This window comes from Pseudophryne corroboree (assembly GCF_028390025.1).
Source record: "Pseudophryne corroboree isolate aPseCor3 chromosome 3 unlocalized genomic scaffold, aPseCor3.hap2 SUPER_3_unloc_87, whole genome shotgun sequence".
Lineage (NCBI taxonomy): Eukaryota > Metazoa > Chordata > Amphibia > Anura > Myobatrachidae > Pseudophryne > Pseudophryne corroboree.
The window spans coordinates 234,804-261,299 of NW_026967582.1; the positions used below are offsets into that span (position 1 = coordinate 234,804).

The 26,496-nt window shown below is 45.7% G+C and overlaps 1 pseudogene; it reads left to right on the forward strand.

The window, feature by feature from the left end:
- The window catches only part of LOC134984851 (zinc finger protein 585A-like), a 164,243-nt pseudogene extending 142,244 nt beyond the window's left edge, over positions 1 to 21,999 (forward strand).
- The last annotated feature ends 4,497 nt before the right edge of the window (positions 22,000 to 26,496 follow it).

Below are 26,496 nucleotides of genomic sequence, written 5' to 3' on the forward strand. Positions count from 1 at the left end.
ACAGATCCGCTGGAAGGAAGCTCCCTGGCTCTCCCCTGCAGTCTGCACTACAGAAGGGTAAAAAAGAGAGGGGGGGCACTAAATTTAGGCGCAGTATAAAGATTATAGCAGCTATAGGGGATATAATTCAGTTAGTCCCTGTATTATATAGCGCTCTGGTGTGTGCTGGCATACTCTCTCTCTGTCTTCCCAAAGGGCTTTGTGAGGTCCTGTCCTCTGTTAGAGCATTCCCTGTGTGTGTACGGTGTGTCGGTACGGCTGTGTCGACATGTTTGATGAGGAACATTATGTGGAGGCGGAGCAGTTGCCTATAAATGTGATGTCACCCCCTGCGGGGCAGACACCTGAGTGGATGGACTTATGGAAGGAATTACGTGCAAGTGTAGACTCCTTACATAAAAAATTTGACGATATGCTAAATGCGGGACAGCCGGCTTCTCAGCTCGTGCCTGCCCAGGCGTCTCAAAGGCCATCAGGGGCTCTAAAGCGCCCGCTACCTCAGATGGCAGACACAGATGTCGACACGGATACTGATACCAGTGTCGACGATGAGGAGTCAAATTTAATGTCCACTAGGGCCATTCATTGCATGATTGAGGCAATGAAAGAGGTATTACACATTTCTGATATAAACCCAGGTACCACAAAAAAGGGTATTATGTTTCGGGAGAAAAAACTACCAATAGTTTTTCCCCCATCTGAAGAATTAAATGAAGTGTAAAGAAGCGTGGGCTTCCCCCGATAAAAAATTGGTAATTTCTAAAAAGTTACTGATGGCGTACCCTTTCCCGCCAGAGGATAGGTCACATTGGGAAACACCCCCTAGGGTGGATAAAGCGCTCACACGTTTGTCAAAAAAGGTGGCACTACCATCTCCGGATACGGCCACCCTGAAGGAGCCTGCTGATAGAAAGCAGGAGGCGATCCTGAAGTCTGTATATACACACTCAGGCATTATACTTAGACCAGCTATTGCTTCGGCATGGATGTGCAGCGCTGCAGCTGCGTGGTCAGATTCCCTGTCGGAAAATATTGACACCCTAGACAGGGACACTATTCTGCTAACCATAGAGCATATAGTCTTATACATGAGAGATGCACAGAGGGAGATCTGCCGGCTGGCATCTAAGATAAGTGCATTGTCCATTTCTGCTAGGAGAGGCTTATGGTCTCGGCAGTGGACAGGGGATGCAGATTCGAAAAGGCACATAGAAGTTTTTCCTTATAAGGGTGAGAAGTTATTCGGGGATGGTCTCTCAGACCTAGTTTCCACAGCAACAGCTGGGAAGTCAGCTTTTTTGCCCCATGTTCCCTCACAGCCTAAGAAAGCGCCGTTTTATCAGGTACAGTCCTTTCGACCCCAGAAAAACTGGCGGGGAAAAGGCGGGTAGGGGAAAAAGGCTGCAACAAACAGCAGGTTCCCAGGAACAAAAGTCCTCCCCCGCTTCTACCAAGTCCGCCGCATGACGGTGGGGCTTCACAGGCGGAGCCAGGTACGGTGGGGGGCCGCCTCAAAAATTTCAGCGATCAGTGGGCTCGCTCACAGGTGGATCCCTGGATCCTCCAAGTAGTATCTCAGGGGTACAAGCTGGAATTCGAGGCGCCTCCCCCCTGCCGTTTCCACAAATCTGCCTTGCCGATTACTCCCTCAGGCAGGGAGGCTGTGCTAGCGGCAATTCACAAGCTGTATTCCCAGCAGGTGATAGTCAAGGTGCCCCTACTTCAACAAGGACGGGGTTACTATTCCACACTGTTTGTGGTACCGAAACCGGACGGTTCGGTGAGACCCATTTTAAATTTGAAATCCTTGAACACATACATAAAAAAAATCAAGTTCAAGATGGAATCGCTCAGGGCGGTTATTGCAAGCCTGGACGTGGGGGATTACATGGTATCTCTGGACATCAAGGATGCTTACCTGCATGTCCGCATTTACCATCCTCCACCAGGAGTACCTCAGATTTGTGGTACAGGATTGCCATTACCAATTCCAGACGCTGCCGTTTGGACTGTCCACGGCACCGAGGGTGTTTACCAAGGTAATGGCAGAAATGATGATACTCCTTCGAAAAAAGGGAGTTTTAATTATCCCGTACTTGGACGATCTCCTTATAAAGGCGAGGTCCAAGGAGCAGTTGTTGGTCAGGGTAGCACTACCTCGGGAAGTGCTATAACAGCACGGATGGATTCTAAACATTCCAAAGTCACAGCTGGTTCCTACCACACGCCTACTGTTCTTGGGGATGGTTCTGGACACAGAACAGAAAAAAGTGTTTCTCCCGATGGAGAAGGCCAAGGAGCTGTCATCTCTAGTCAAAGACCTCCTGAAACCAAAACAGGTATCGGTGCATCACTGCACACGAGTCCTGGGAAAAATGGTAGCTTCCTACGAAGCAATTCCATTCGGCAGGTTCCATGCAAGAACCTTTCAGTGGGACCTCTTGGACCAGTGATCAGGATCGCATCTTCAGATGCATCGGCTGATAACCCTGTCTCCAAGGACTAGGGTATCTCTGCTGTGGTGGCTGCAGACGGCTCATCTTATAGAGGGCCGCAGATTCGGCATACAGGACTGGGTCCTGGTGACCACGGATGCCAGCCTACGAGGCCGGGGGCCAGTCACACAGGGAAGAAATTTCCAAGGACTTTGGTCAAGTCAGGAGTAGTCCCTACACATAAATATTCTGGAACTGAGGGCCATTTATAATGCCCTAAGTCAGGCAAGGCCCCTGCTTCAAAACCAGCCGGTTCTGTTCCAATCAGACAACATCACGGCAGTCGCCCATGTAAGCCGACAGGGCGGCACAAGAAGCAGGATGGCGATGGCAGAAGCCACAAAGATTCTCAGATGGGCGGAAAATCACGTCTTAGCACTGTCAGCAGTGTTCATTCTGGGAGTGGACAAATGGGAAGCAGACTTTCTCAGCAGACACGACCTACACCCGGAAGAGTGGGGACTTCATCCAGAAGTCTTCCAACTGATGGTAAACCGTTGGGAAAGGCCACAGGTGGACATGATGGCGTCTCGCCTAAACAAAAAACTAGAGAGATATTGCGCAAGGTCAAGGAACCCTCAGGCGATAGCTGTGGACGCCCTAGTGACACCGTGGGTGTACCAGTCGGTTTATGTGTTCCCTCCTTTGCCTCATACCAAAATAAGAAGACGAGGAGTAAGAACGATACTCGTGGTTCCGGATTGGCCAAGAAGAGCTTGGTACCCAGAACTTCAAGAAATGATATCAGAGGACCCATGGCCTCTACCGCTCAGACAGGATCTGCTACAGCAGGGGCCCTGTCTGTTCCAAGACTTACCGCGGCTGCGTTTGACGGCATGGCGGTTGAATACCGGATCCTAAAGGAAAAGGGCATTCCGGATGAAGTCATTCCTACGCTGATAAAAGCCAGGAAAGAAGTAACTGCAAACCATTATCACCGTATTTGGCGAAAATATGTTGCGTGGTGTAAGGCCAGGAAGGCCCCAACAGAGGAATTTCACCTGGGTCGATTTCTGCACTTCCTAAGTAAGCTAAGCAGATCCAAAGCCCCTTCTATACCTACTGGGAACATCCCTGCCAGAACCGCGGAATCGGGGAGCACCTCCCGGAGCTCCCGCGGATTGCGGCCTGCAGGCACCCATTAGACCGGGGCCTCAATTTACACCTCAACCCGGAAGGCCTTCCGGGACCGGAGTGGCTGTGCCGCGGATCGCCCCACTGTCTCTGAGAGACGGAACAGACGCTGGAACTGACCTGAGGTGGACACTGAAGAGCGGCGGCTGTGCTCGCGATCCGGCCGGCCAGGGCCGTCGGCGGTGGACCGGAACTGTGCAGCGCCCGGCAGACATACGGGAGGAGAGCCTCGCTCCTGGCTTGGAGCTTAGACCCGCACTCACCTTGACGACGCACGCTGCCCGCGGACCTCCGGAGGCGGATCGCACACATCGTGCAGAATTACACCACCGGGCAGGGGGTCAGCGTGTCGGAGCTGCTTCTCTGGGAAGCTCACCCCGGTAAGATTGTGCAAGAGCGTTGCTTCAGCACCCTAGTACCCACACGGGTCTGGGACTCGGGGTCGACAGCACAAAGGTCGACACAAATTGGTCGACACGCATTAGGTCGACAGGGTCAAAGGGTCGATAGGGTCAAAAGGTCGACAAGAACAAGGTCGACATGGAAAAAGGTCGACATGAGTTTTTTATGTTTTTTTGGTGTCGTTTTCTTCGTAGAGTGACCGGGAACCCGAATTAGTGCACCGCGTCCCCTCGCATGGCTCGCTTTGCTCGCCATGCTTCGGGCATGGTGCCTTCGCTCGGCACACTTTACCGTTCCAATCGTAGTCCACGTGGATCGTTAAGTATGAAAAGGTTCAAAAAAAGAAAAAAATCGCGAAAAACTCATGTCGACCTTTTCCATGTCGACCTTGTTCCTGTCGACCTTTTGACCATGTCGACCCTTTGACCCTGTCGACCTAATGTGTGTCGACCAATTGGCGGCGACCTAAAGTGTGTCGACCTTTGTGCTGTCGACCTGGAGTCCGGATACCTACCCACACATAGCTACTGGCCCCAGCGGACCCTGGTGACTCACGGGCTCCTAAATATAAAACGTATTTACGGGACTGCAATACTTCACCCAGCTCCGGGTGCTGTTAATCAACCCCCAGCTGCTTCCGACTAGAGCCGGCCATCTTGTTGACATAACCTATACCTCCCCTCGAGAGGCCGCTGCACTCATAAGTCGCAACTCCACGCATAAATATGTGAAACCTCAGATAGTTGCTCGGCTGATGTGACTGCTGGCCTGATGTTTCCTTAGAGCCATGTGGGGGGGCTACTGCACGGCGACGGCCCAAATAATTCTACATCACCTGGGATAAGTAAATGTGACACATCATACCACCTTTCTTTCTAATCCGATGTCATGGTGAGAGGCAAGAAGAAAAATAAGGCGAAGACCAGGCCAGATGAGACTCCAAACTCGACAGCCCGCCGTTCCTCAGATCTACGTCAATTCTTGACTACACCCATAACAAGCCCGACCTCTACCCACGCCCTCCCGGACTCTCCAATCATTAATACGCAAACGGAAGTCATGTCGACTCCTTCGACCCCACAACCGCCATTGTCCGCATCCTTGACAACTGATATTGGTGAGATACTTTCACATGTTAAGTCACTTCCTACGAAACAGGATTTCTCAGCTTTAGAGACCCGTTTACGGTCTACCATCAAACGGGAAGTGACCGCGCTGCAACAAGATATGTCGCAGATAGCAACCCGTGTCGATGTCTTGGAACGCCATGAGACAGCTAGCTTATCCTCTTTAATTGGTTTTCAGGAGGTGATTTCCCAACAGAGGAGAGATATAGCCTTCCTTAAGTCAAGAGTCGAAGATATGGATAATCGTGGGAGGCGGAAAAATATCAGGGTTAGGGGGCTCTCGGAAAGTATCCAACAGGCTGATCTGGCGAATGCGCTGACAAAGATATTTGGAGAGCTTATCGACTTGGATTTGAGTGAGGACATTATGATTGACAGAGCGCACCGGGCTCTCCGACCTCGGGGTATACCATCGGACAGGCCCAGAGATGTGATTTGTAGGCTCCATTACTATGCGCAAAAGGAAGAGATAATGAGAAAGGCCCGTCAACTGGATAACATAGATTTCCAAGGCGATAAGGTTCAGTTGTTCCCAGACCTGGCGTGGTCAACACTACAACAACGCAGAACCCTGAAACCCCTTACAGATTCCCTTCGGAAACTTCAGCTAAAGTACAGATGGGGTTTCCCTTTTTCTCTTCAGGTCTCCCACAATGGCAAGATAGCAATGCTCTCCAAACCACCTGATCTACCGGCCTTTTTCGCAACTCTGGGCGTCCCACCAATCCAATTACCTGAGTGGGACTCTTACCATCACCAGCCCACTATACCAATCATGACTCCTCCAGATGACGCGTGGCAACAAGTACGATCCCAGCGTGGACGGGAGACTCCGCCTACAAGTTCACGTTCTTCAAAGCCTCCATGAGTAGGACACCTTACCTGCATTGAGATGATAGTTCCTATATCTACTGACACATCTGTCGTTCTTTAAATACGTGATATACCATGTTTCTAAAATGTGCGGCCTGAAATGTTTAATGTTTAAAGTTCCTTCAGTTAGGTGGTTTCTTTCTTTTCACCATTGCTACTGCAATGGAAACGTGTTCAGATTACTTCTTATAGGTTCTTTGTCACGTTTTCTCGCAACATTTAGCTATCACGGTTTAGTGTTTTGAATGATGCTTGTAATTTTCCCTAGGTGATTATTATTATTGTCTATTCGTATTTGTGTTTCTCTTTTTTTCTTCCTTAAAGAATACATTTGTGATTCAAGGGCGGTCGCTGCCCTTGGCCCCCCCGTAAGACCCCCACCATGCTGCATCCCCTTTTCTCCAGGGTTGGGAGTCGGCGGTCTACCGCTTCCACCCCATTTGCAGCATTTTTCATTTTCATGATGTTACTCACAAAGTTTAATACTAATGCATCTCGCAATGTATCTTTCCACATTGCTTCTCTTTTCTCCACTTTTCACGGTTTCCAAACTAACAAACGTTCTTAATACCCTTACCTATTCCCTCTGTATCCCTGTGGTAGGAAGGTTTTATTGTCAATGTGATACAACTTCAATCACAATGGGTCCAGACACAATACGGGTAACTACCCTTAATGTAAAGGGCCTGAATATTCCTGAAAAAAGATCTAAACTCCTTAAGTGGCTCAGAGACGAGAGATTGGATGTTGCCCTGCTGCAAGAAACACACTTTAGGATTGGTTGCGTCCCATCACTTAAAAGTCACTATTACCCCCATGTTTTCATGGCTAACAATCCCAATGGGAAGACGTTGGGTGTAGCTATTCTCTTGGCCCGTCACTTACCTGTCCTAAATGTTTCCTCCCATAGACTGGTAGAAGGTAGGGGTTTGTTGGTTAAGTGTGAAATTCATGGCCAACGCTTTTCCTTTTTAAATGTTTACGCTCCCAACTCTAAACAAACCTCTTTCTTGACTTCGGTGTTGGAAACTGCTGAGCCTCTTCTTGAGGCAGTGGTGGTGATGGGAGGAGATTTAAATTGGACGCTTGATCCCCTTTATGACACCTCTAGGAAGATTGCCCTCCGACCAGAGAAGGAGTATAGGAGAGTGCGACGTGCCCTGCTCGACCACCAGCTGATTGACTCATGGAGACTGACACATCCCTCTGAGGTAGATTTTTCTTTTTATTCACATCCCCATCAAACATATTCCAGAATCGACTATCTATTTCTAAGTCATCGCCACCTACATTTGATTTCAGAATCCTCGATAGGACAAATTGTCTGGTCAGACCATGCCCCGGTTAATCTTACTATTCGTCTCCCATCATATATGAGACGTCAATGGTTATGGCATTTTAATGATACTCTGTTGCAAGACGTAGTTTGTCGTTCGCAACTGGAATTGGCCCTAGACTCCTATATTGACACTAACGACATGGAGGATATCTCTAAAATCTCAGTATGGGAGGCACACAAATGTGTCCTGCGGGGGGGGGGTGTATCCAACTAGGCTCAGTACGTAAAAAACAGAGGGAAAAACTTTGAGAGGACTTGCTATCCAAGATAAAATCTCTAGAACTCCTTCATAAAAAATCTCAAACTCCCCAACACTACTATGACCTTGAGGTCGCCCGAGCCGACTTGAATAAATTGCTCTCTGACAGGGTTAAATTTTCCTATAGGAAGTGCCGCAGCAGATATTACCAATGGGGCAATAAACCGGGGAAATTGTTAGCTAAGGCCCTCCGCGAGCAACGTGCACTCACCTTTATTCACCTAATTAAGGATAACAAGGGTCGCCCCCAACATGAGACTATTAAAATTGCTAAAGCCTTTCAGGAATACTATTCCACATTATATAACCTTTCGGGGCCATCTGGGCGGGCAGATAAGATATCCCATCAGGCAGCCATATCTTCTTATTTGAGATCCCTAGACTTCCCGACATTGTCCAAGGCAGATGCCGATGACCTGGACGTGCCCTTTTCGGCAGAGGAGGTCATGAAAGCTATTGATTCCTCGCCCAATGGTAAAAGCCCAGGCCCAGATGGATTTACTATTGCCTATTACAAGGCTTTCAGGGAGAGGCTAGCGCCTCTCCTTGTGAGAGCCTTCAACACTATCTCTGATACGTCCCATTTCTCCTCTCAGTCCCTCGAAGCACACATTACAGTGCTACCCAAAGAGGGCAAAGATCCCAGTCTTTGTGCTAGTTACCGACCGATTTCGCTGCTGAATATTGATATAAAACTTTTTGCTAAATTAGTAGCTAACCGTCTTAAGCATCTGTTGCCGGCGTTGATTCACGGAGACCAGACGGGTTTTGTTTTGGGCCGTGAAGCCAGGGATAACACATCCAAGGTACTAAATATGATACACTACGCTAACCAGTCCGCTTCCCCCTCGATCCTGTTATCCACTGATGCAGAAAAGGCATTTGATAGGGTGGGCTGGGATTTTTTGTTTGGTATTTTGAAACACCTGGGGCTGGGCAACGCATGTCTTCATAGGATCCTATCACTATACACTACCCCGTCTGCTAGAATAAAGATCAATGGCTCCTTATCAGATTCCTTCACTATCTCGAATGGCACAAGATAGGGCTGTCCACTATCCCCATTACTTTTTGTTCTGTGCATGGAAGCTTTAGCTAGAAGTATACGGGCAAACCAAAATATTTCTGGTCTGCTGGTGAGAGGGAGGGAATATAAATTGGCCCTCTATGCAGATGATTTATTAGCTTTGATTTCGAACCCGGTTACCTCGCTCCCTAACCTGATGATGGAATTTGATAGGTTCGGAGCCCTTTCTAATTTCAAGATTAATTACTCCAAATCTATAGCACTAAATTTGACTACCTCCCCTACTGTGGTAACGGGCTTGAAGTGCTCGTTCCCCTTCACTTGGCATGACCATAAGTTGAAATACTTAGGGGTTATATTATCTAATGACATGTCCAAATGTTTTTCCCTAAATTTTGACCCCTTGTTGAAAAAACTCTGCATAGATTTTCAAAAATGGAGGAAATTGCGACTATCCTGGTTTGGTAGAATTTAACGTAGTTAAAATGAATGCCTTACCTAGGATATTGTTTTTCCTCCAAACCCTCCCCATATACATTCCCCCCCCCCCAATGGTTTAGGGACATCCAAGGTCTTATTCGAGCTTTTGTCTGGGGTAGCAATACACCTAGATTTAAGCACGATATATTATTTCGGAGAAAACATCAGGGAGGACAACAACTTCCACACATCCCCAGTTATTATCATGCAATACACCTGAATAGAGTCCTGGAATGGACACGGGCAAAAGACTGTAGACAATGGGTGCTCCTAGAGGAAGGCTGCCTCCCACACTATACAGAAATCACGCCATGGCTACCAGTCCTCCCAAAGGTGTCCCATCCCACAGTATCCCCCACACTTAAAGTGTGGAGCTCACTTAGGTTGAGAGGTCACATATCTTCCAAATGGTCACCATTGACTTCTTTCATCTCTAATTCTGAGTTTACTCCGGGTCTCCAAGGAACGGCCTTCGCCTCATGGGCAGAGAAGGGGCTTTTCAGGGTCGGTCAGCTGGTGAGTTCGAGTAGGGTACGTTCGTTTTCAGATATTCAATCCCTCTGGACAATAACGAAATCTGATTTTTGGAAATTTCTCCAGGTTCATCACTTTGTAAGATCCTCCAAACATCTCTCTGATATGACCAGAGAACTCGCCGCTTTTGAAAAGATGTGCGTTTCCCCTCAAGCTCCCACACACACCATTTCCCAGATTTATGTGATCATTATAGAGGACCTCTTTCCTCAACCCCCTACTTTCATGAGTGCCTGGGAGAAAGTAATGCCGATGCTGGCTTCACAATCTAATTGGGAATTGATATTTCGCAACACCCAGGCAAGTGCGCTATGTTTGTCGACAATGGAAACTCTTTATAAACTGATTTATAGGTGGTACAGGACTCCTTTGGCGCTTAATAAGATGTTTCCGACCCTTTCAGGCCTTTGCTGGCGATGTAGAGGAGCCCCAGGAAGCTTTCTGCATATATGGTGGGAATGTCCTCTCATAATGCACTTTTGGAGGGAAGTTTTTAAATGCTCAGAATTGATACTAGGAGGTACCGTTCCCAGAGACCCGGAGTTTTGGCTCCTCAACCTCACTCCCAGAGGTTCATATTCCTATAAGGGTTCACTATTACGCCATCTTAATAATGCAGCCAAAGCCGTCATACCAATCCTATGGAGATCATCCTCATCTTCTTCAATTAAACAATGGTTCAATAAGATTGATTATTTTCTAGACATGGAGGATCTAGTTTCCTTCTCATTGGGAAGATCAGTAGACTTCACAGCCACTTGGTTCCCATGGTATGAGTTTAAGGAATCATCCGTATATAGGACATACATATCAACCTAAACTATATACTTAAAGGAGTGATCCCGAAATCCTCCCGTCTCATCTCTCATCTCAGGCCCCTAGACGATTACGCTCCTTGCCTTTCTTATTCTAGGACTCATTTATGTTTTTTACGTTTTTAAACAATTACCTCTATTCTAAACATACGACTTGCTACCTTCCTTCCCCCTCCCCCCCTCTCTCTCCACCTCTTCCTTCTTTTCCCCCCCTTTTTTTTTCTTACATTAACCTCTTATGCTACGCTGTTTTACCATATGGTTATTTCTATGTTTGTTTGAGACTAAAAATAGACAATGTTTTCATGTATGTTAGAGGACTTAATTGTGATTGATTGCTGTTTGATTGGCAAGGATTTTGTCTTCTAAGGTCATTCTTTTGTTGTTTAACCTGTATAACCATTGTCGCAATAAAAAACAGTTTACGTAAAAAAAAAAAAGAGAGGGGGGGCACTAAATTTAGGCGCAGTATACATAATGTAAGCAGCTATAAGGGAAAAAACACTCAGTTATAGTGGGATCCCTATGTTATATAGCACTCTGGTGTGTGCTGGCATACTATCTCTCTGTCTCCCCAAATTCTTTGTGGGGTCCTGTCCTCAGTCAGAGCATTCCCTGTGTGTGTGCGGTGTGTCGATACGGCTGTGTCGACATGTTTGATGAGGAGGCTTATGTGGAGGCGGAGCAGATGCCGATAAATGTGATGTCACCCCCTGCGGGGCCGACACCTGAGTGGATGGACTTGTGGAAGGAATTACGTGAAAGTGTTAACTCCTTACATAAAAGGTTTGACGACATACCAAATATGGGACAGCCGGCTTCTCAGCTCGTGCCTGCCCAGCCGTCTCAAAGGCCATCAGGGGCTCTGAAACGCCCGCTACCTCAGATGGCAGACACAGATGTCGACACGGATACTGATACCAGTGTCGACGATGAGGAGACAAATGTAATGTCCAATAGGGCCACTCGTTACATGATTGAGGCAATGAAAAATGTGTTGCACATTTCTGATCTTACCCCGGGTACCACAAAAAGGGGTATTATGTTTGGGGAGAAAAAACTACCAGTAGTTTTTCCCCCAGCTGAGTAATTAAATGAAGTGTGTGAAGAAGCATGGGCTTCCCCCGATAAGAAACTGGTAATTTCTAAAAGGTTACTAATGACGTACCCTTTCCCGCCAGAGGATAGGTCACGTTGGGAAACACCCCCTAGGGTGGATAAAGCGCTCACACGCTTGTCAAAAAAGGTGGTATTACCGTCTCCGGATACGGCCGCCCTAAAGGAACCTGCTGATAGAAAGCAGGAGGCTATCCTGAAGTTTGTGTATACACACTCAGGCATTATACTGAGACCAGCTATTGCTTCAGCATGGATGTGCAGTGCTGCAGCTGCATGGTCAGATTCCCTGTCGGGAAATATTGATACCCTAGACAGGGACACTATATTGCTAACCATAGAGCATATTAAAGACGCAGTCTTATACATGAGAGATGCACAGAGGGATATTTGCCGGCTGGCATCTAAAATAAGTGCAATGTCCATTTCTGCCAGGAGAGGGTTATGGACTCGGCAGTGGACAGGGGATGCAGATTCTAAAAGGCACATGGAAGTTTTGCCTTATAAGGGTGAGGAGTTGTTCGGGGATGGTCTCTCAGACCTCGTTTCCACAGCAACAGCTGGGAAGTCAACGTTTTTGCTCCATGTTCCCTCACAGCCAAAGAAAGCACCGTATTATCAGGTACAGAAAAGGTGCGTCCTTTCTGCCCAGAGGCAGAGGTAGGGGAAAAAAGCTGCAGCATACAGCCAGTTCCCAGGAGCAAAAGTCCTCCCCCGCTTCCTCCAAGTCCACCGCATGACGGTGGGGCTCCACAGGCGGAGCCAGGTACGGTGGGGGGCCGACTCAAAAATTTCAGCGATCTGCGGGCTCGCTCACAGGTGGTTCCCCCCCGCCGTTTCCTCAAATCTGCCTTGCCGACAACTCCCTCAGGCAGGGAGGCTGTGCTAGAGGCAATTCACAAGCTGTATTCTCAGCAGGTGATAATCAAGGTACCCCTACTTCAACAAGGATGGGGTTACTATTCCACACTGTTTGTGGTACCGAAACCGGACGGTTCGGGGTGAGACCCATTTTAAATTTAAAATCCTTGGGCACATATATAAAAAAATTCAAGTTCAAGATGGAATCGCTCAGGGCGGTTATTGCAAGCCTGGATGTGGGGGATTACATGGTATCTCTGGACATCAAGGATGCTTACCTGCATGTCCCCATTTACCATCCTCACCAGGAGTACCTCAGATTTGTGGTACAGGACTGTCATTACCAATTCCAGACGCTGCCGTTCGGTCTCTCCACAGCACCGAGGGTATTTACCAAGGTAATGGCCGAAATTATGATACTCCTTCGAAAAAAGGGAGTTTTAATTATCCCGTACTTGGACGATCTCCTGATAAATCGAGGTCCAAGGTGCAGTTGTTGGTCGGGGTAGCACTACCTCGGGAAGTGCTACAACAGCACGGTTGGATTCTAAACATTCCAAAGTCACAGCTGGTTCCTACCACACGCCTACTGTTCTTGGGGATAGTTCTGGACACAGACCAGAAAAAAGTGTTTCTCCCGGAGGAGAAAGCCAAGGAGCTGTCATCTCTAGTCAGAGGCCTCCTAAAACCAAAACAGGTGTCGGTGCATCACTGCACGCGAGTCCTGGGAAAAATGGTAGCTTCATACGAAGCAATTCCATTCGGCAGGTTCCATGCAAGAACGTTTCAGTGGGACCTGTTGGACAAGTGGTCCGGATCGCATCTTCAGATGCATCGGCTGATAACCCTGTCTCCGAGGACCAGGGTGTCTCTATTATGTTGGCTGCGGAGTGCTCATCTTCAAGAGGGCCGCAGATTCGGCATACAGGACTGGGTCCTGGTGACCACGGATGCCAGCCTTCGAGGCTGGGGGGCAGTCACACAGGGAAGAAACTTCCAGGGACTATGGTCAAACCAGGAGATCTCCCTACACATAAATGTTCTGGAGCTGAGGGCCATTTGCAATGCCCTAAGTCAAGCAAGACCACTGCTTCAAAACCAGCCGGTACTGATTCAGTCAGACAACATCACGGCGGTCACCCATGTAAACCGACAGGGCGGCACAAGAAGCAGGATGGCGATGGCAGAAGCCACAAAGATTCTCAGATGAGCGGAAAATCACGTGTTAGCACTGTCAGCAGTGTTCATTCCGGGAGTGGACAACTGGGAAGCAGACTTCCTCAGCAGGCACGACCTCCACCCGGGAGAGTGGGGACTTCATCCAGAAGTTTTCCAAATGATTGTAAACCGTTGGGAAAGGCCACAGGTAGACATGATGGCGTCCCGCCTAAACAAAAAGCTAAAAAGATATTGCGCCAGGTCAAGGGACCCTCAGGCGATAGCTGTGGACGCTCTAGTGACACCGTGAGTGTACCAGTCGGTTTATGTGTTCCCTCCTCTACCTCTCATACCCAGGGTACTGAGAATAATAAGAAGACGAGGAGTAAGGACTATACTTGTGGTTCCGGATTGGCCAAGAAGAGCTTGGTATCCGAAACTTCAAGAAATGATCTCAGAGGACCCATGGCCTCTGCCGCTCAGACAGGACCTGCTGCAGCAGGGGCCCTGTCTGTTCCAAGACTTACCGCGTCTGCGTTTGACGGCATGGCGGTTGAACACCGGATCCTAAAAGAAAAGGGCATTACGGAGGAAGTCATTCCTACGCTGATTAAAGCCAGGAAAGATGTCACTGCAAAACATTATCACCGCATATGGTGGAAATATGTTGCTTGGTGTGAGGCCAGGAAGTCCCCAACAGAGGAATTTCAGCTGGGTCGATTTCTGCACTTTCTACAGTCAGGAGTGACTATGGGCCTAAAATGGGTTTCATTAAGGTCCAGATCTCGGCTCTGTCGATTTTCTTTCAGAAAGAACTGGCTTCACTGCCTGAAGTTCAGTCATTTGTTAAAGGAGTGCTGCGTATTCAGCCCCCTTTTGTGCCTCCAGTGGCACCTTGGGATCTCAACGTGGTGTTGGGTTTCCTAAAGTCACATTGGTTTGAGCCACTAAAAACCGTGGATTTGAAATATCTCACGTGGAAAGTGGTCATGCTGTTGGCCTTGGCTTCGGCCAGGCGTGTGTCAGAATTGGCGGCTTTGTCATGTAGAAGCCCTTATCTGATTTTCCATATGGATAGGGCAGAATTGAGGACTCGTCCTCAGTTTCTCCCTAAGGTGATATCTGCTTTTCATTTGAACCAACCTAATGTGGTGCCTGCGGCTACTAGGGACTTGGAGTATTCCAAGTTACTGGACGTAGTCAGGGCCTTGAAAATCTATGTTTCCAGGACGGCTGGAGTCAGGAAAACTGACTCGCTGTTTATTTTGTATGCACCCAACAAGCTGGGTACTCCTGCTTCAAAACAGACTATTGCTCGCTGGATCTGTAGCACAATTCAGCTTGCGCATTCTGCGGCTGGACTGCCGCAACCTAAATCTGTAAAAGCCCATTCCACGAGGAAGGTGGGCTCTTCTTGGGCGGCTGCCCGAGGGGTCTCGGCTTTACAACTTTGCCGAGCTGCTACTTGGTCAGGGTCTAACACTTTTGCAAAATTCTACAAATTTGATACCCTGGCTAAGGAGGACCTTGAGTTCTCTCATTCGGTGCTGTAGTGTCATCCGCACTCTCCCGCCCGTTTGGGAGCTTTGGTATAATCATGGTCCTTACGAAGTCCCAGCATCCACTTAGGACGTCAGAGAAAATAAGATTTTACTCACCGGTAAATCTATTTCTCGTAGTCCGTAGTGGATGCTGGGCGCCCATCCCAAGTGCGGATTGTCTGCAATACTTGTATATAGTTATTGTTAACTAAAGGGTTATTGTTGAGCCATCTGTTACGAGGCTCCGTTAATATTTCATACTGTTAACTGGGTATAATATAACGAATTATACGGTGTGATTGGTGTGGCTGGTATGAGTCTTACCCGGGATTCAAAATCCTTCCTTATTGTGTCAGCTCTTCAGGGCACAGTATCCTAACTGAGGTCTGGAGGAGGGTCATAGTGGAAGGAGCCAGTGCACACCAGGTAGTCCTAAAGCTTTCTTTAGATGTGCCCAGTCTCCTGCGGAGCCGCTATACCCCATGGTCCTTACGGAGTCCCAGCATCCACTACGGACTACGAGAAATAGATTTATCGGTGAGTAAAATCTTATATTTATTACTTTATTCAGCTCTTTATACACTTAACTTTGTGTTTAATATTTCAACGATTTATCTTACATACTTTACTGTACTTAATAAAGGTTATATATTATTTATTAGTGCGCAAACAGGACAGCACTTTCTCTTCTTTGGTGTTTTTTTATAGCAATGTCCATGTCACCTCTAGTAATCCCACATGAGCATCCATGTCACCTCTAGTAATCTCACATGAGCGCCCGTGTCACCTCTAATAATCCCACATGAGCGCCCGTGTCACCTCTAGTAATCCCACATGAGCGCCCGTGTCACCTCTAGTAATCCCACATGAGCGCCCACGTCACCTCCTAGTAATCCCACATGAGCGCCCACGTCACCTCTAGCAATCCCACATGAGCGCCCACGTCACCTCTAGTAATCCCACATGAGCGCCCATGTCACCTCTAATAATCCCCCATGAGCGTCCATGTCACCTCCTAGTAATCCCCCAAGAGCATCCATGTCACCTCTAGTAATCCCACATGAGCGCCCGTGTCACCTCTAGTAATCCCACATGAGCGTCCGTGTCACCTCTAGTAATCCCACATGAGCGTCCATGTCACCTACTAGTAATCCCACATGAGCGTCCATGTCACTTCTAATAATCCCCTATGAGCGTCCATGTCACCTCTAGTAATCCCACGAGCGTCCGTGTCACCTCTAGTAATCCCACATGAGTGCCTGTGTCACCTCTAGTAATCCCACATGAGCGCCCATGTCGCCTAGTAATCCCACATGAGCGTCCATGTCACCTCCTAGTAATCCCACATGAGCGTCCATGTCACCTCTAATAATCCCACATGAGTGCCCATGTCACCTAGTAATCCCACATGAGTGTCCATGTCACCTCTAATAATCCCCATGAGCATCCATGTCACCTCTAGTAATCCCACATGAGTCCCTGTGTCACCTCTAATAATCCCACATGAGCACCAATGTCTCCTCTAGTAATCCCAAATGATCGTCCATCTCACCTCTAATAATCCCCCATGAGTGTCCATGTCACCACCTAGTAATCCCACATGAGCGTCCATGTCACCTCTAATAATCCCACATGAGCGTCCATGTCACCTCTAGTTATCCCACATGAGCGCCCACGTCACCTCTAGTAATCCCACATGAGCGCCCACGTCACCTCTAGTAATCCCACATGAGCGTCCGTGTCACCTCTAGTAATCCCATATGAGCGTCTGTGTCACCTCTAGTAATCCCACTTGAGCGTCCAGGTCACCTCTAGTAATCCCACTTGAGCCTTCCATGTTGATCCAGTCTAAGCATCCTAGCTTTTTTGTTTTTTTAATAAACATAAAAGCAATGATTACAGGTAAAAGAAAATGGCAGTTATAGAATTATATATTGTATCCTGTAACATCCTGGGTCTTGTCTGCTCATTTTATATATTAATGTATTTTATTTCCAGCAGATGGACCCACAAGCAGGAATATCTCAGAAGTACATCTAATGTTATCCCTGGATTGTGAAATAACAGATAATGACAGTAGACAGGATTCTCCAGGAGATAATACCATTACCCCAATTATACATCAAGCTCTATCAGCTGATCCCCCTGATCCTGGGAAATGTTCTCCTGATCACTCTATTACAGCTCTGAGATTAGATACAGAGTTTCCTTGTTCTACAGATGCCAAATGTTTTACACAGAACACAAACCGTATTACTCATCAGCCAGCTAAGGCAGGTGAGAGGCCATTTCCATGTTCTGAGTGTGGGAAATGTTTTACATATAAATCAGATCTTGTTAGACATCAGAGAAGTCACACTGGTGAGAAGCCATTTCCATGTTCTGAGTGTGGGAAATTTTTTACAAATAAATCAAATCTTGTTACACATCAGAGAAGTCACACAGGTGAGAAGCCGTATTCCTGTTCTGAGTGTGGGAAATGTTTTGCACAGAAATCGGATCTTTTTATACATCAGAGAAGTCACACAGGTGAGAAGCCGTATTCCTGTTCTGAGTGTGGGAAATGTTTTGCATCGAAATCATATCTTGTTACACATCAGAGAAGTCACACAGGTGAGAAGCCGTATTCCTGTTCTGAGTGTATGAAATGTTTTCCACAGAAATCAGATCTTGTTACACATCAGAGAAGTCACACTGGTGAGGAGCCATTTCCATGTTCTGAGTGTGGGAAATTTTTTACAAAAAAATCAAATCTTGTTACACATCAAAGAAGTCACACAGGTGAGAAGCCGTATTCCTGTTCTGAGTGTGGGAAATGTTTTGCATCGAAATCAAATCTTGTTACACATCAGAGAAGTCACACAGGTGAGAAGCCGTATTCCTGTTCTAACTGTTGGAAATGTTTTAGACAGAAATCAGATCTTGTTACACATCAGAGAAGTCACACAGGTGAGAAGCCATTTTCCTGTTCTGAGTGTGGGAAATGTTTCACACAGAAATCAGCCCTTGTTAAACATCAGAGAAGTCACACAGGTGAGAAGCCGTATTCCTGTTCTGAGTGTGGGAAATGTTTTACATATAAATCAGATCTTGTTAGACATCAGAGAAGTCACACTGGTGAGAAGCCATTTCCATGTTCTGAGTGTGGGAAATTTTTTACAAATAAATCAAATCTTGTTACACATCAGAGAAGTCACACAGGTGAGAAGCCGTATTCCTGTTCTGAGTGTGGGAAATGTTTTGCATCGAAATCATATCTTGTTACACATCAGAGAAGTCACACAGGTGAGAAGCCGTATTCCTGTTCTGAGTGAATGAAATGTTTTCCACAGAAATCAGATCTTGTTACACATCAGAGAAGTCACACTGGTGAGGAGCCATTTCCATGTTCTGAGTGTGTGAAATGTTTTAGACAGAAATCAGGTCTTGTTACACATCAGCGGTTTCACAGGTGAGAAGCCGTTTTCATGCTGTGAGAGAAATAAATCCGCTCTTGTTGAACATATTAGACATTACCCAAGCACGGAACCATTTAAATCTTCTGGAGTATAATTATCACTGTCATGCAATGTTCCTCAAGGGTCAATCCTATCTCCTATGCTTCATGCAATATACAGTCTGGTCCATATATATTGGGACATCAACACAATTCTCATATTTTGGGCTCTATACACCACCACAATGGATTTGAAATGAAACAAACAAGATGTGCTTTAACTGCAGACTTTCCGCTTTAATTTGAGGGTATATACATCAAAATCAGGTGAATCGTGTAGGAATTAAAAGGTTTTTTTATGTGCCTCCCACTTTTTAAGGGACCAAAAGTAATGGTACAAACTAAACAATCCTAAATCAAATATTGTAAATCAGTAGATCAGTGCGCTCGTCCAGTTCAACAAAAAGTACTTTACTACTTAATGTGGTCGCAGCCCAGATCAGTGTTTTCGTGAATTGAGCTTTGACATATTTTCCAAGGGCGATCTGATTACCATCTCCTAGATGAAGACCTGGATACAATATCCATACTGATATGCAAATATTTATTTATCTGGTACGCATATAAATTTTGTGTGATAACTGAATTTAATCCCAGATACGGAAATATACTACGCTATATAGCGATTCTTTGTGTCTCCTAGCAGCATTTAGATCCCAGTAGTAACCTGGACTAAAGAATGGGGGACTGATATGCCATGTGTCAAGCCGTAATCCGTACGCTATAATATTCTTGCGTGTGACAAAACTAGTGATGAGCGGATTCGGTTTTACTCTGTTCTCAAAACGGCATCTTATTGGCTTACAGATGTCATGTGTTTTGGATAGCCAATAAGATTCTGTTTTGAGATCTGAGTAAAACCGAATCCGCTCATCACTAGACAAAACTGATTGAAAAATACTACACCATAGTCGCTCTCTTGTTTCTTCCTTTGTTTCCAGAATCCTTAATTAAACTTTTACTTTTTAATACTTTGTTGCAAATCCTTTTGTCAGTTACAGCCTGAAGTCTGGAAAGCATAGACATCACCAGATGCTGGCTTTCATCCCTGGTGATGCTATGCCAGGCCTCTACTGCAAATGTCTTCAGTTTCTGCTTATTCTTGGGGCATTTTCTCTTCCGTTTTGTCTTCATGAAGTGAAATGCATGCTCAATCGGATTCAGGTCAGGTGATTGACTTGGCCATTGCATAACATTCCACTTATTTGCCTTAAAAAAACGCTTTGGTTGCTTTCGCAGTATGCGTCGGGTCATTGTCCATCTGCACTGTGAAGCACCTTCCACTGAGTTCCGAAGCATTTGACTGAATATGAGCAGATAAAATTGCCCAAAACACTTCAGCATTCATCCTGCTGCTTTTATCAGCAGTCACATTATCAATAAATACAAGGGAACCAGTTCCATTGGCATCCATACATGCCCAGGCCATGACACTACCACCACCATGCTTCACTGATGAGCTGGTAGGTTTTGGATCATGAGCAGTTCCTTTCCTTCTCCATACTCTTTTCTTCCCATCACTCTGGTACAAGTTGATATTTGTCTCATCTGTCCACAGGATGTTGTTCCAGAACTGTAAAGGCTTTTTTAGATGTTGTTTGCAAACTCTAATCTGGTCTTCCTGTTTTATTGCTCACCAATGGTTTACATCTTGTGGTGAACCCTCTATATTCACTCTTGTGAAGTCTTCTCTTGATTGTTTACTTTGACACATATACACCTATCTCCTGGAGAGTGTTCTTGATCTGGGCAACTGTTGTGATGGGTTTCGTGCTATTTAGTACACTAGTAGTGTACTAAATAGCACGAACAGCTTGTAACGTAGAGTGGCAAGTTTAATCTTTCTATGTATAATGGAGAGAAATAAAAGCTCCTCCCTAAGTTCCTGGATGCCAAATCACTGTCCTTAGTATCTCTGTACAGTTTTTTCTATTAGAGTACTAATTAGCAGGAACAGCTTATAATGTACAACACAGATTCTCTAACGCCGACGATCTACAGTACTGTGTTGCTCGAACAGTTAGTTGCGTCAGAATACACTAATTTATATTTACTGGTATGCCTATACGTGCTCATTACCGCTGTGTATTTTAGATAGTGAATGAGTCACTCCTGCAGATTTACCCCGATTTGTGTGAAACCTGTGTGTACCCTTCTGTTGAATGTTTTACAATGGATTACACAGAAAAAATAATAAAGTGAATGTCACTGGAACACAAAAAAAATTGACACTTTGGGAATCGAACCCGGTACTCAGCGTGGCAGACCGGAGTCTTCATCGCTAGCCCACAGCACTGCATGGAAGATTCTCAAGTTCATGTGTAAAAGTACTGCCAAGAGCGATTCCTCCCCATTGGTGTTTGTTTATGCCGTTAGGGGACTCGGACGCTCATTTTGTGCACTGTACATACTGTAAAGTCAATGAGCTACATTATTCCTTTCACACATTAGTTGTGTCTGCATACACAAGTGTTTTAACACATTCATTTGCATCTGTATAAACTATACACACAGGGATTTGGCATCCAGAAACTTAGGGAGGAGCTTTTATCTCTCCCCATTATACTTAATACTACGGAATTTGGACACTCGCATATCCCTAACATCAATAGACCATACTGTATCTGTAACACGTTAATTTGCATCTGTATATGCTGTACTATTTGCACCTGTACTGTATATACTGTCATAGACTTTGACATACTGTAGCATAATGTAGAGTAATGAGATGCACCAGTAAAGTAGTTCTTACGCTGTAGTTTAGTATTGTATTCTAATGGAGACCACACGCTTGGGCATTGGTGATTTATAAAAGCGACATCTGGTGGATGATCTTAGGTATTACACTCAAAGGTAACGCCAAACGCTCTGTGTGCCTTCCTACGACTAGGTGCGCCTCCTTGCGCCCAGGTACGCTGCGTATGCCTGATCGCGACTAATGCCTCAGCCAGCCAAGATAACGGAGGACCCGTCTGTATATTTACTTCCTAAATAATACATCCCAAATGCTTAGGTCTTTTTTCTGCTGTTTATTTTGTATCTTGTGCTTTGTGTAAATGTGAATGTCTAATACCAGTTTGCACAATCTGTATTGCTGCACGACAATATGGCGGCCATAGGAACGTGTTTTCACTTCTAGTTTGCCTAACTTGTTGCAGACACTCATCTTGATCAGGAGTGCCGAGTGTTTTCTGATACAAGATCCTGTCCATATATACCCTGTACATTACCATGTGCATTAGAGTCACCCGGGTTCCATCTGCGGTGGTTTGTTGTATGTTACATCTATATGGTGCGGATACTCCCCTGTATTTCATAATAAAAGCTTTTGTTTGCATCTAATTATTACATTAAAGCTTTTATTTTTTATTCTGTTTTATATTCCCGTCTGAGTAATTACACCATAATAAAAAGGATGGATAGGAATAAGATACCACCGGGTGCCACAAATTTAATAAATAGAATAAGATGGGTATACAATACGTCCCTTATGTAGCTGGATTCAATTTCAGATGACCAGACTTGTCTCCTCATTTATTAATATATTCACATGTGAAATATAAAACAGAAAATACCATCATGTGCAGACAGTATAAAATTTAATAAACATCATGCAAGATGTAAACATGTAATAAGAATAAAAAACGGATGACAGCTACAGTGGAAACACGAAATAATTACCAGATGGTCTGAGAACCCAATAGAAGTTCTCAGACAAGCTCTTAAATCACCAACGACCACCCGGATCAGGAAGCCGGGAACAGGAATCTGGTCCTTATTAAGCAGGATCGACTGGCTGGTGAGATGTGCAGAGGTTATTCTCAGACCATCTGGTAATTATTTCGTGTTTCCACTGTAGCTGTCATCCGTCTTTTATTCTTATTACATGTTTACATCTTGCATGATGTTTATTAAATTTTATACTGTCTGCACATGATGGTATTTTCTGTTTTATATTTCACATGTGAATATATTAATAAATGAGGAGACAAGTCTGGTCATCTGAAATTGAATCCAGCTACATAAGGGACGTATTGTATACCCATCTTATTCTGTTTATCAAATTTGTGGCGCCTGGTGGTATCTTATTCCTATCCATCCTTTTTATTTGTAACTTTGGTGTCTGGGGAGAGGCATTTACATTGGTGTAATTGACCCTAGGGCCGCCCTCCATTGTCTGCTTGTTGCGCTGGGTGTGGTGCACAGAAATTATCTTTTTCCAATTACGCCATAATGTCTAATCTCGGAGTGGACCCCAGAAGATGTAAAGAAACCTTGTAACTGTTCCATCATTCTGTTTTGTGTAAGCATACAGGTAAGTGATGGCACGGTGGTCACTGACCGTCACATTCAGGTGGTATAATGGAAGTGGACTATCTGGGCTTATTCTAGTCTACTGCAGAAATAAAAAAACTCAGCCTTTATCCTGCTTAAAAAAATGACAAAGCCCATAAATCAAGCTTGGTCGGACAAGACAGTGTCCACATTAATGGTGGCACATCATATAGGCTGAGGACCCATGCTTCTGCTATATATGGCATAACCCTCTTTGTCGACAAAAACCTTCCCTTCACCATTCACAATGTCCACCATTGCCCTTTCAGAAGGGACACAACTTTGCTTGTTCCACCTACTTCACAGAGCCCAGGCCCATCTCCATGACCATGTCATGTTTATCTGGGAGGTTCATGGCCTGAGATGACCACAGAACCACCAGGTAGTTGCCAAGGAGAGAGAGGGGCAGCGCTGTCAATAGCAGCTGGTAAGAGGGGTGGTAAATCCCCTGGTGGATAAATATACAGCAAAAGAAAAGAATTACCAGCGCTGGCTGATCATGTATGATTAATAGGTACTATACATCCGAAAGGCTTAGTGAATTAAAAACCACAGTTATTCCACATGTAAAAACACACACAAAAAAAAAAAAAATAACATTGAGAAATAAATTATTAAAAATTAGAACATGCCACAATATGCCTGTGTTGATGATTTAGATGTCCACATGAACTGCTAGTGATGGACATTTCCAGTGACATTGGTCCTCTGAGTGTCATTAGCCGTTGATGTGGACATCTAAATCATCAACTCAGGCATATTGTGGCATATTCTAACTTTTAATAATTTATTTCCCAATTTTTTTAATTTTTTTTAATGTGTTTTTACATGTGGAATAAATGTCGTTTTTAATTCACTAAGCCTTTCGGATGTATAGTACCTATTAATCATACATAATCAGCCAGCGCTGGTAATTCTTTTCTTTTGCAGTGGCCAAGAAGAACCCAGACTCCCCAGGAAGTGGAGAGTCCAAAGATCCACCCCGCATGAGGTAAAGAAGGGACAACCACAGGGTCTGGCTCACCTATTTCCTTCCTAAAAGCTGCTCTTTACCCAGTTTGGTACCTGTGGGATCCCACTCCAATTTCCCTTGAGAGTCCTTACCCTCACTAATCCCTTCTGAACCTATCAGTTCCTTCCCCTTCCAACCACTCCTCATTTTTAAGCTTTTCACCACCTGCTGTGTGAGTCCCATCCAACTACTCCATTCCTTGACTCATTGGTGTAGCAACCCCCTTCTCCCCACCACCACCACACTGCTACACTGCAGTTAAGCTGTGAGACTTGCTGCTAGCAGTACTCACTACTCAGCACACACACTCACATCATGATTACACAGCTGTGCCAGAGACTCTGTCTCACTGACAACCAGGACGAGACACTCCCAGAAAGGCATGTATGTATGAGTACGGAGAGAGTGGGCGCAGTGGGGCTGCATGACTGACAGCTGAGCCTGTCACATCAGTGAGGTGGATGGGGCATCCCATTCCCAGCTGGAACAGCACAGTATTTGTAAGAGCCGGAGCGGAGCAGGGCTACTGGCTGACAGCCTAGCATCTCGGTGCATCCGCAGAAGTCTGTAAATGATGGGAAATAACATCTGGCCCATGGCTACTGTGAGGAAATGAGAGGTCTGTGACAATATAGCTATGCCTCATTTCTTATGTCAGATATGTACTTTTTATCCCCATATCCCTATACATTCATCTGTTTCCTCATTCTCCATAACATGTCCATTACTGCTCACCCAATATTGTGTTTAAATCAACCTTAATATTAATATATGCAATTGTGTTACGTTATCTGTTACAACTTTAGATAATGTATTCATGTTAGACCTGGTTTTCTATTGTTTACTACCACCACAGTGGACACTCAAGGATACGTCATATAAGGTACCATTGTCCCTTCTTATTTACTCCCTATTGTCCAACAGTGAGCTGACCAGACATGGTTGCTCTCTGGCTGATGTAATCACCTTGATTAGAATATGTATTGTATTCCAATGCTGTAAGATCCTTAGACAAAGAAGTCACACACACTCCATGTAATATGAAGCTTCTGGGGGTATAAGTAGAGCTAACCAGAGAGCAGGAGTTTGTGGTGGGAATTGTCATGTGGAATTGGATTACAGAGGTGTGCTGAGCGGTTTATAGCCCATTCTGTTCAATAAACCACTGTTGGTTTTTCATCTACCACTGTGCTTGAGTGATTTGGAACCCAGTATCTTCACAGCTACTATCGATGGCGGATAACTACCTGGCTCTCTGCCTTTGATGGTAAAACTAGTTATCAGATATGAACCATCAATGATTCCTGATCATGAATAGTTGATGGCCAATCCTAGACCAGACCCTGAGAGACCACAGCCACCACCAGATCCCCAATGTGTACCTAGAAGCTTCCACATCTGGCACTTGTTCACCCACCATCAGATCTACCTTCTCCTAGAGAGCCACCTCCACAGCTTTCCACATCTAAGCTGCAGCTGCTGTATAGTTCCTGTGATATCCTCGAGCTCATTAACCAGCTGCACCAGCTCCTCATTTCATGTAACTCTCCCAGCTGCTGTAACAGTTTTTTCTCCTGCAGGGTCCACAGGTTATCCACAGGATAACATTGGGATATGATGATGCGACAGTGGATTTGCACCAAATGGTCAAAGCTTTTGGCCTCCCAGCATGCAGTGGGCCCGTCCACCTCCTGGCTCAGGCAAATCAGTTTTTGTTTGGTGTGGCAGGAGCCAGTCCATGGTCAAGAGGGCTTCTAGTTTTTAGCAGCTATAAGCTTTCTTATTTTTTTTTTATAGTCTTTTTCTTGAGTGATCTTTCTAAAAAGCGTCTTACACCTACCTTAGAGAGAGTAGCTCCAACAATGCCCCGCCGAGTCATGACAACGCTTACCCACATGTACAGTGCTGTTTTGGCGGGAGTCTGCATCGGATATACTAGCAAGTCCAGCAGAAGTTACTTGGCTGTGACCGGAGCATGGGGAGAAGGTAAGGCATCGGTTCTGCTTAGAGGGGGAACACGGACACAGCCGCACTGTTTTGGAGGAGACTACCAGTCACTGATGCTGCTGCCACCTAGGGTGCACCGTGCTAGGCCTTCAGGATCATAGGCTCCAGAGGTAGTATGAGGCCACCATCCCTGGGATTGATGTCAGCTGTGGGGAGTCAGACGCTCCCCTGCTCACCCCTCCCATGAACCATTTTCGGCTTCCATCTGAGACACTGTGTATCTAAAAGGACCCAGTCGCAGCATAGGCAGCTGTGTGACTGGTGCGGCTTTGTTCACTTGGGCGTCTGTGTTCACTGTAGGTTCACGGGGCGAGTGTGTACACTATTATGTCTGGATCCACTCAGCATTCGCTAACGTATTGATCGGTCCTGGAAGTGAGGTGAGTCTTGTCGTATCCCACTCTCCTGAGCTGGGTAATACAGCACTAAGTATCTAACTACCTTTTGAGTATGAATAGTTGGATATGTGCCTAATGCATACGAGT